General features: G+C 30.4%; 1 long non-coding RNA gene across 1 annotated transcript; it reads right to left on the bottom strand.

Moving 5' to 3' along the window:
• Positions 1-5,931: 5,931 nt before the first annotated feature.
• Positions 5,932-7,713, bottom strand: LOC143078179 (uncharacterized). Its single transcript, XR_012979090.1, has 2 exons — positions 7,352-7,713; positions 5,932-6,496 (listed from the first exon to the last, which is right to left on the bottom strand). It is a non-coding gene; the product is annotated as an uncharacterized LOC143078179 (long non-coding RNA).
• Positions 7,714-8,414: the final 701 nt, after the last annotated feature.

Below are 8,414 nucleotides of genomic sequence, written 5' to 3'. Positions count from 1 at the left end.
TAATAATACAAAAAACACACACATACTACCATACTAGATGCGGTTTTTATCTAAACGGTGAGAAATACGTTACGAAACTTTAAAACGGAAATCAAATGGTTGTCGGTTGCTGACTACCAAAATTACATATCGATTATTGTTATTATATGATTTGGACTATTTGTGTTTTATTTTATTTCTAAATTCGTTTGACTGTTTCTTTTCTTTTCTGTTTGTAATGATACTGCAAATTCATTTATTTTCGTGGGTACCAATTTTTGTGGAGTAAGGAAACTTGCTTGTTCGTGGGTATTAGATTTTGTGGTTTTGCCGAAGTCTGCATATAAGAAATTTATCATTCGTTGAATATCTTATTTCATGGTTCACCTATACCAACGAAATCCATGAAAATTTGAATCCAACGTATAATAATGAATCCACAGTAGTTGTCTCATTGGTAATTATTCCTTATTTCATATTTAACATACATAGAAAGCGCATAAATAGACATTTACTATATGCTTGTTCACAAATATCTTACATGCTCAATGACTTTTTAAAATTCTCAAATATCCTCTATTCGATCACGATCACTAGATTTGGTTTTTTCCGAAAAAAATCGAAAGATAAATGCACTCATTCAACATGATTGATATTTTAAATTTTCTCTTAAAAGTTAATCATCACATTCTACCTATCACGTTGATAAACATGATAAAGTAGATAAACACTTTAATATGACTATTCATATATATTTAGTATTTGATACTGTGATTACTTCCCTGGAAAATCTCCACTTTACACAAGTAGTTAATGTATGTCTGCTTTTGAAATATACATATCATCAATAAAGCAAAAAAGGAAGCGACTCTTTTGGACTGCTGTAGCCCCGTTACATTTAGAGACATATTTTTATGGATAATATTAATGTAATGAAAAAGTACGTTACAGACTAAAGCAGTTAATAATTATCTGTGTTATAAATATAACAAAAATGAAAGCAGTTATTAATGTATTACTGACATTCCACAATGGCTATACCTAATTACGATGAGTATTACAATTGTGAAACTAACGATCGTCTACAGGGTGGCGTTGCGCATGTGTATTTTATAGTTGGCCAGGTGTCAACAGATACTGGTGCGCAACTTGTTTTGATTGTATTACATGTACTTGTAATATGGTTTTACTCTGAACAATTAATTAACGAATGATCCAATTTTAAACCATATCCTTAAAAGAGGGATAAAAGATACCAGAGGGACAGTCAAACTCATAGATTGAAAATAAACTGACAACACCATGGCTAAAAACAAAAAATACAAATAGACAAATAATAGTACAATACAATACAATATCTTTATTTTCCAAATTAAAGGGCCCATTAAGAGCATACCATTAATAACAACATGACATAAACATTACAGAGTGATTAACATGATTATATACAATAGATAAAAAACTGGTATCTTCATTAATCATAATCCATTAAAAAAGATCTTTTCTGTTTAATTTATCTAAACTGGGGTATTTTTTTTTTATATAATCAGTCATATCCCTTATGTGGTTATTGTAAAGAGGGCATTCCAGAAGAAAGTGCATTTCATTTTCAATACAATTTTAATAACAATATAAACATATACTCTCATGTCGAGGTAATATTCCATATTTACCACATAAATTGATAATGCGTTCATGTCTATTAGTTTCTATTCTTAAACAGTGATTGTTGAGTATGTATTTTGTTAACAAATATTTTGTGGGTGCTTTAAAATCTAAATAATTTTCATAGTCAGATGACCTTTTGAATAAAAAAAATAAGTGTCCAATTTGCCTTGATTCTGCAAATAAAAATCTCGCATTTTCTCCCAATTATTTTGAAAATTTAATTTGAGATGTTTTTTCAGTAAATTTTTTACAGAAGATACAACATAGAATACTAACGATTTAGCAACACGAACCCAACCAAAAACTGGGGGTGATCTCAGGTCCTTCGGTTAAAGTCGTGTTTTTTTTGACCATTTTCTTTTCAAATTTGAATATTTCCAATTCTAACATATACGAATTTCGTGAATGACTTTTCGGGGAGAAATCATTGATTTAAATCTTAAATATAAAAGAGGGACGAAAGATACCAGAGAAAAAAAAAAGACTAAAAATGAAAAAGACAAACAGACAAACATTAGTACACATGACACAACATATAAAACAAAAGAATAAGCAACACGAACTCCACCAAAAACTGACGATGATCCAGAAGGGTAAACAGATCTTACTCCACATGTTGCACCCGTCGTGTTGCTCATGATTTGACAAATCTGGTAAATAGTCTAATTTGGTAGTCACATAGTCACATTTATGAAAGGGAAGGGGATCGTAAGGAACATATCCGATATCATGTTGCTACTTAGAAATGGAAAGTTCATAACTGGAAAGCTGAAATCATCTCTTTTGTCGTAAAGTTTTGTTTTAAACCGACCCTCATTGTCAATTTTTAGATATAAGTCAAGATATGAGGCCGACTTAACTGTATCTGTTGTATCCTTTATTTCTTGTTCGATTGGATAAATGCGTTCAACATAGTCACCAAATTTAGATTTTTTTAGTTTAATAGATATAGGAAGATGTGGTGTGAGTTCCAATGAGACAAATCTCCATCCAAATAACAATTTATAAAAAGTAAATCATTATAGGTCAATGTACGGCCTTCAACACGGAGTCTTAGCCCACACCGAACAAAAAGCTATAAAGGGCCCCAAAATTACTAGTGTAAAACCATTCAAATGGAAAAACTAACGGTCTAATCTATATAAAAAACGAGAAACACGTATAAATTGCATAAAAAACGACAACTAATGTGCATCAGATTCCTGACATTTGCAGCGGGGTTAAACGTTTTAACAGTACCAAACCTTCTCTTTTTTCTGAAACAATAGCATAACATCACAACATAGAAAACCACACGATAAAATATCAATTGTAAGGCTTAACTCAATTAAAAAAAAAAATTAACACACAATGAACGAATAAATTTGATCTGCGATACCTTAATGCAAATGCACAGTTAATAAAATATAGGGACAAACATTCAAGGCCAAAAAGCTAACAAACATGACATACTTATCAAAAGTAGGCGTCAAGTGCTTTATGTGATTTAATATCATAGTCAATTTTTGATTGTGTATTTAGGGTAGATTTGTTTGTATAATTTGACACTTAAGAATTATTACAGTCAGTACGTTTATAACCCCCCCTTTTTCCCCAAAATTAACTTTTAAGATATCTTCATGGCTACACTCTGTCAGCAAAATATATTATTCCCTTTTTTAACAGATCAGAATGTAGTGTTTGACCTTTTGCGTTGGTACCTCTGATTTCTTCTAACATCTTTAGATTTAATCTATACATTTATGAAGGAAACATAGCAATAAGTTCCATACGTAATTTAATATCCTAGACAGTTTCTCATTGACAATCATTTACTTTAAACACTTCCACAAAATGGTGAATGAAATTTTTTGGGTATTTTCTTTTTTTTTTTTTTATTAAACTTGAGATATATCTGGCATTTATAACATGAATAAGATAAAATTGGCTTGTTGCATCATCAAATAACAAACTTCAATATTGAAAATAAAAGTTAGGGTTAAAAAAGACTTGAAATAATAAAACAGGAATACATTGATTCAGATGACAGGTCTAAAATTCATACATAAATCTGAGTTAGAAGAAACCAAGTGCCATATATTGATTGTCTTCTTTATATGTTTTATTAGTTTTTGATTTGCACTTACTTTCAAAATCATTATGAAATGGTGAATTTGTGTAGTTTGATAGGTTGAAAACTCTACCGTTGAATAACATCTCGTAAAGACTGAAAAGGCAAATAACAAAAGTATCGATATTTTAGGAAAATTCAAAACGGAAACTCTCAATTCATATGGCAAAATCAAAAACACAAACACATCAAACGAATGGATAACAACTGTCATATTGCTGACTTGGTACAGCTAGACATTTACTTTATGTAGAAGATGTTGGATTAAACTTGTTTTAAAGCTAGAGGGCATATTCTGTTTTCCACTTAAAAATTGAAAAAGATGTAGACAATAACTGTTTAAAATAAAGAATGTCAGCAGGTATGACAAACAAAAAGCAACTGAAGCACTACAATTGTGCTGCCAACTTTGCACTTTTTGACCAATCAAAATTCCTTTGATTTGTAGAAAGTGGAAATCAAAATTTAAAAAAAAAAGCGAAAGACAATGGAAAATGAGGACTTAAAACATTATCTTAACACGTGACATGGATAACAAAGCAAAACCAATGGACTCCTTTAATAAAAAATAAAGTCAATGAAATGAGAACTTCAAAATTGAAAAAAAACAGGTATAAAAGATACCACAAAACCAGACATGTTTTTTCTTGTGACATTCATTAAAAATGTTATCCTTCTGAGAGTTATAAACAGCATAATATTTTGAAAAACTGTAGAAAACTCTTTTTAATCCGTGTCCGTTTAATCCGTAGCATATCATAGGATTAAAGTAAATTAATCAAAATTATATTAGATATATCATTTGTGTTGAGTCTAGTAGAGGCTCACACTTTACTATGATTGTGTAAAAGGATTGCAGATGAAATAAGACAAAATAAGAGTGTTAATGACAAAAATTGAATTAGTCTTATCTAGTGTTAGTATAAAGGTAAGGACTAGGAGATAATGATAAAGTACTACAATAATTATATTTGTGACCATTGAATGACTGAGGTGAAATTCGTCAAAATCAAACCTGAGCTAATTTTTTTTTATCAGAAGCAACATGTTAGAATTTGGAAATTTTGGTTTCAACGGTTTGTAATTCATGCACGACAACAACTTTTGGCGCCTGCCGACACCACTCTTATAACTATTCGCAAACCCTCCAGTTGGTCGTACAAGCCCAAGTCAACAACGAAATGTCCAATGGAAAACCCATCTAAAATTGTCCCTTGAAAACATTTCATTCTGAATTTTATTCTACAGTTTTGTCAAAGTGGAAGTTGGCATGTGTTAGATCACTATCAATCTACTGTAAAATTATTAGTCTTTATAATTATGAGGATCAGAAAAGATGTGACCGAAAAATTTGTTGGACAATCCAAGAATGTGAATGCAATAGAGACCCGTTTCCAAACTTGGAGTTAAGTTATTAGCTGTTCTCAAATAAGGCAAAATTTTGCACTGAGGCTATGCAAGTGGAGAGTAACACTTTTAGGATAAATGTCTAACCAAATAGAGGACTTCAGAGGTTGGAAAAGGTTTAGTTTTTCAAACAATTCAAGGGATTGTTTTCATTAGCAGTGTAGGATTGTCATCACAAATATTAGCAAATACAATATTATTCGTGTGAAAACGTTTTCTGAGTCTGTATATTTTTGTTGTCTTAACTGTATCACATTTATCCTTTTGTCATATCGGTGTCTTTTATAGCTTGCTATACTATAAATATTCAACCTGTCTACACGGTTCAAACTTGTATTCAAATAGAATTGTATTTGTAATAATTTAATATTTCTGAACGACAGGTGATAAGTGATAGCTTTGAGTATATGTGTTTGATAATAACCAAACACCCTACTAGTATACTTGGTGTGATGATAATCATCAAGGTTGAGAAATACATTTAGAAACTTTATCGTAAGTTGTTATTTATCATAAATGTTTTCAATTAATGTGTATCATTTTCGTTGTTTAAGGCCATATGCTGACCTGTAAGTTTTAATTCTTTGTCATTTGGCCTTAATCGAAAGTTGTCTTATTCATGTTATTGCCAATCATCCTGGACAAAGATTTCATGGTTCATTGAAAATAGACATATTATAGTACCAGCATGACATGAAGTTCTATGGACACATTTTTTCCCAATTTGTTAACGTTATGCAAAGTTTTGTGTATTGTATCAAACAAGGAACAGCAAATAAATATTTAATCATAAATCAATTAACTGTTATCAATTTTATGTAATGTACTAACGTTTCAAGACAATTTGTTTGTTTCTTTCGCTAGAATCTATGCAGTAAGATATCATTAATCTTACTGAAAAATCTAATAAGATGGATGTTAAAATTTTATTTCAATTGTTAAAAAAAAATCATCTTCAATTAATCTTTAAAACAGTGAAACATGACCATGTACTCTGGATAGATATTGATGTAGATAATAAAAGATAAAGTTCATCATTTTTCTGGCAATCTACTGCTGCCGAAATGCCTGTTGTTGTTGATCCAGTGCTACCTGGCCAGATAGTAGTTGCTGAATAAGAAATTGTGTCACTATTCTTCTTAAGAAAATAGGAATGGGCACCATCGTTTGTTCTTATATAGGAAGAAATAAAGTATAAACCTGGAAACTCACACACAAACTTCCCAGTCGACTTGAATGATGTAATATCACTAATTCCAGTGCTTGTTAATATGTGCGGAAATTTGACGATATTTGATGAAATATCCCCATTTGAATAAGCAGTCATGGCCACTGAAAAAGAGAAAGGGATTCTAGCTAGTAGTTATTACTGCATTTGTTTCAATGTACATACCATATTTATATAGAAGGACAAAGACATTGTCAGTGTTTATTTATCTTCTGAAATCTACAACATGGGGTCATATTTTAGACGTATGTTCTTTATTGGTCACATTTGCACCCAAATATTTAGTTCATTGTTTCTAAAAATATTTAAATGATATTTAAAATTGATAATTAGACATGTAAGGAAGTGAATTGTTTTATTCAAGATATTCTTAAAACGTGTTGCCATTTTCTTTCCAACAGATCTTTGTGCAAGTTGACAAAATCGTCTGGATTTAAATCACATATCGGTCTTGTAAATATAGAGTGCAGAGTTAGACTCACTTGATATTCAAGTCAGATACGTAATTTGATATTAAAAAGATAACACCACAAAGATCTTTTTTGTGGATAAATGCTATGTTAGTATGTATATGTTTCTGGTCGAAAGGAAATTTACCTATTTTCATTACTATATACCAGTAATGAAATTCTAAAGTTACTTTATTTGTGACTTTATAAAATCAGTGCTGAGGTGTGAATTGTCAAAAGGTCTTTGTTTTAAACTATGAACGTTTTTCATGATATGATAAATAAATCTTATATAGTACTTTTGCTAGAAATAGCAGGCTCCACCGGAGAATTATCGAACCTGCTCCTTGAACTAAATCTTTATAGAAATTTTAAATAAGTATATGTTATCAAACATTTGGGTAACGATACACTTACTACTTATATAAATAAAATGATACATTTGGTAAAATTTGGGTAACATATACTTTATAAGACCTTCAAACGACTAATATCGCAGTAAATATATACCTTTTCTACTTTTTTCCGTCATCAAATCCTTCATGGTTGCCATTTTAGAATATACATCAATACTGGTCATACTTTGGTTTTCAGCAAGCATTAGTAAATCGTTAGAGAAATCATTTTTTAACTGTATAACGTTTTTACTGGAATCAAGCGTCATATTGTACAGAGCTAAGAAATCCTGATTTCTTGCATTCTGATTGTTTTCAAGCAAACTTGTTTTTTGTTGAAGCGATTGCATATGATTTTCCATAGTTTGTAAATTCATAGTTTGATTAACGATTTTTAATTTTTCAAGTGCAGATACTGTCTTTTCAAGTTCTAACGTGATATTGGTCAGACGCCTTACCTCAGAATCCTGAATGTTATATCGTTTTTGTAAATCACGGTAATTTTTTTGCTCCTTGGAAAAGTTTCCCGCCATCAAACTATATTTCTCTTTTAGATCTGAAAGTTCAGTAGTGATATTTTGTTTGCTTGCTTCGTTAAGCCTATCCTCCACGAACGTAAGTTTCTGTTTAAGTTGTTCGGTCAGTATCGTAATAGTTTGGTCATTTTCATGTTTTAGTCGGTAAATCTGGTGATTCATTTCGTCAATCTGATGTGTCAATTCTTTCTTTTCAGCTAAAAACTCATTGATTGCAAGAAATTGTCCAGTTCTATTTCCATTTGGTTTGACTGCATTGTCAGGTTCAATGAGAAAACAATGACAACTTATGAATGAACTGAGGAAACACAATACAATTTTAAAATTTACAAACTGTATATATTTTGCGTCCATCTTCAGACCTGATTAATATCAACAACATACAGTCTAACTGTTTTAAAATGAATCTGCCATAATATTTATATCTCAAGGTATTTGGCCAAGTCATCTTATTTTTCTAATATAATAACAAATAACAAAATTAATCATGATCTCGTTGTTTACTTAATTGACAACGGTTAGCCGTTTGGAATCTCTATGATATTTAAATATCTTCTCTAACCAGTATTTCGTAATTACGAAGCACTATGTTTAATTTTATCAAAATAGATAACTTAAGCCAACGCAATAAATATTCTGAAT

The sequence above is a fragment of the Mytilus galloprovincialis genome, chromosome 6 (genome assembly GCF_965363235.1).
Source record: "Mytilus galloprovincialis chromosome 6, xbMytGall1.hap1.1, whole genome shotgun sequence".
NCBI classification, from domain to species: domain Eukaryota; kingdom Metazoa; phylum Mollusca; class Bivalvia; order Mytilida; family Mytilidae; genus Mytilus; species Mytilus galloprovincialis.
The sequence above is the reverse complement of the archived record's forward strand: the minus strand, read 5'-3'. Positions and strand labels throughout refer to the sequence as shown.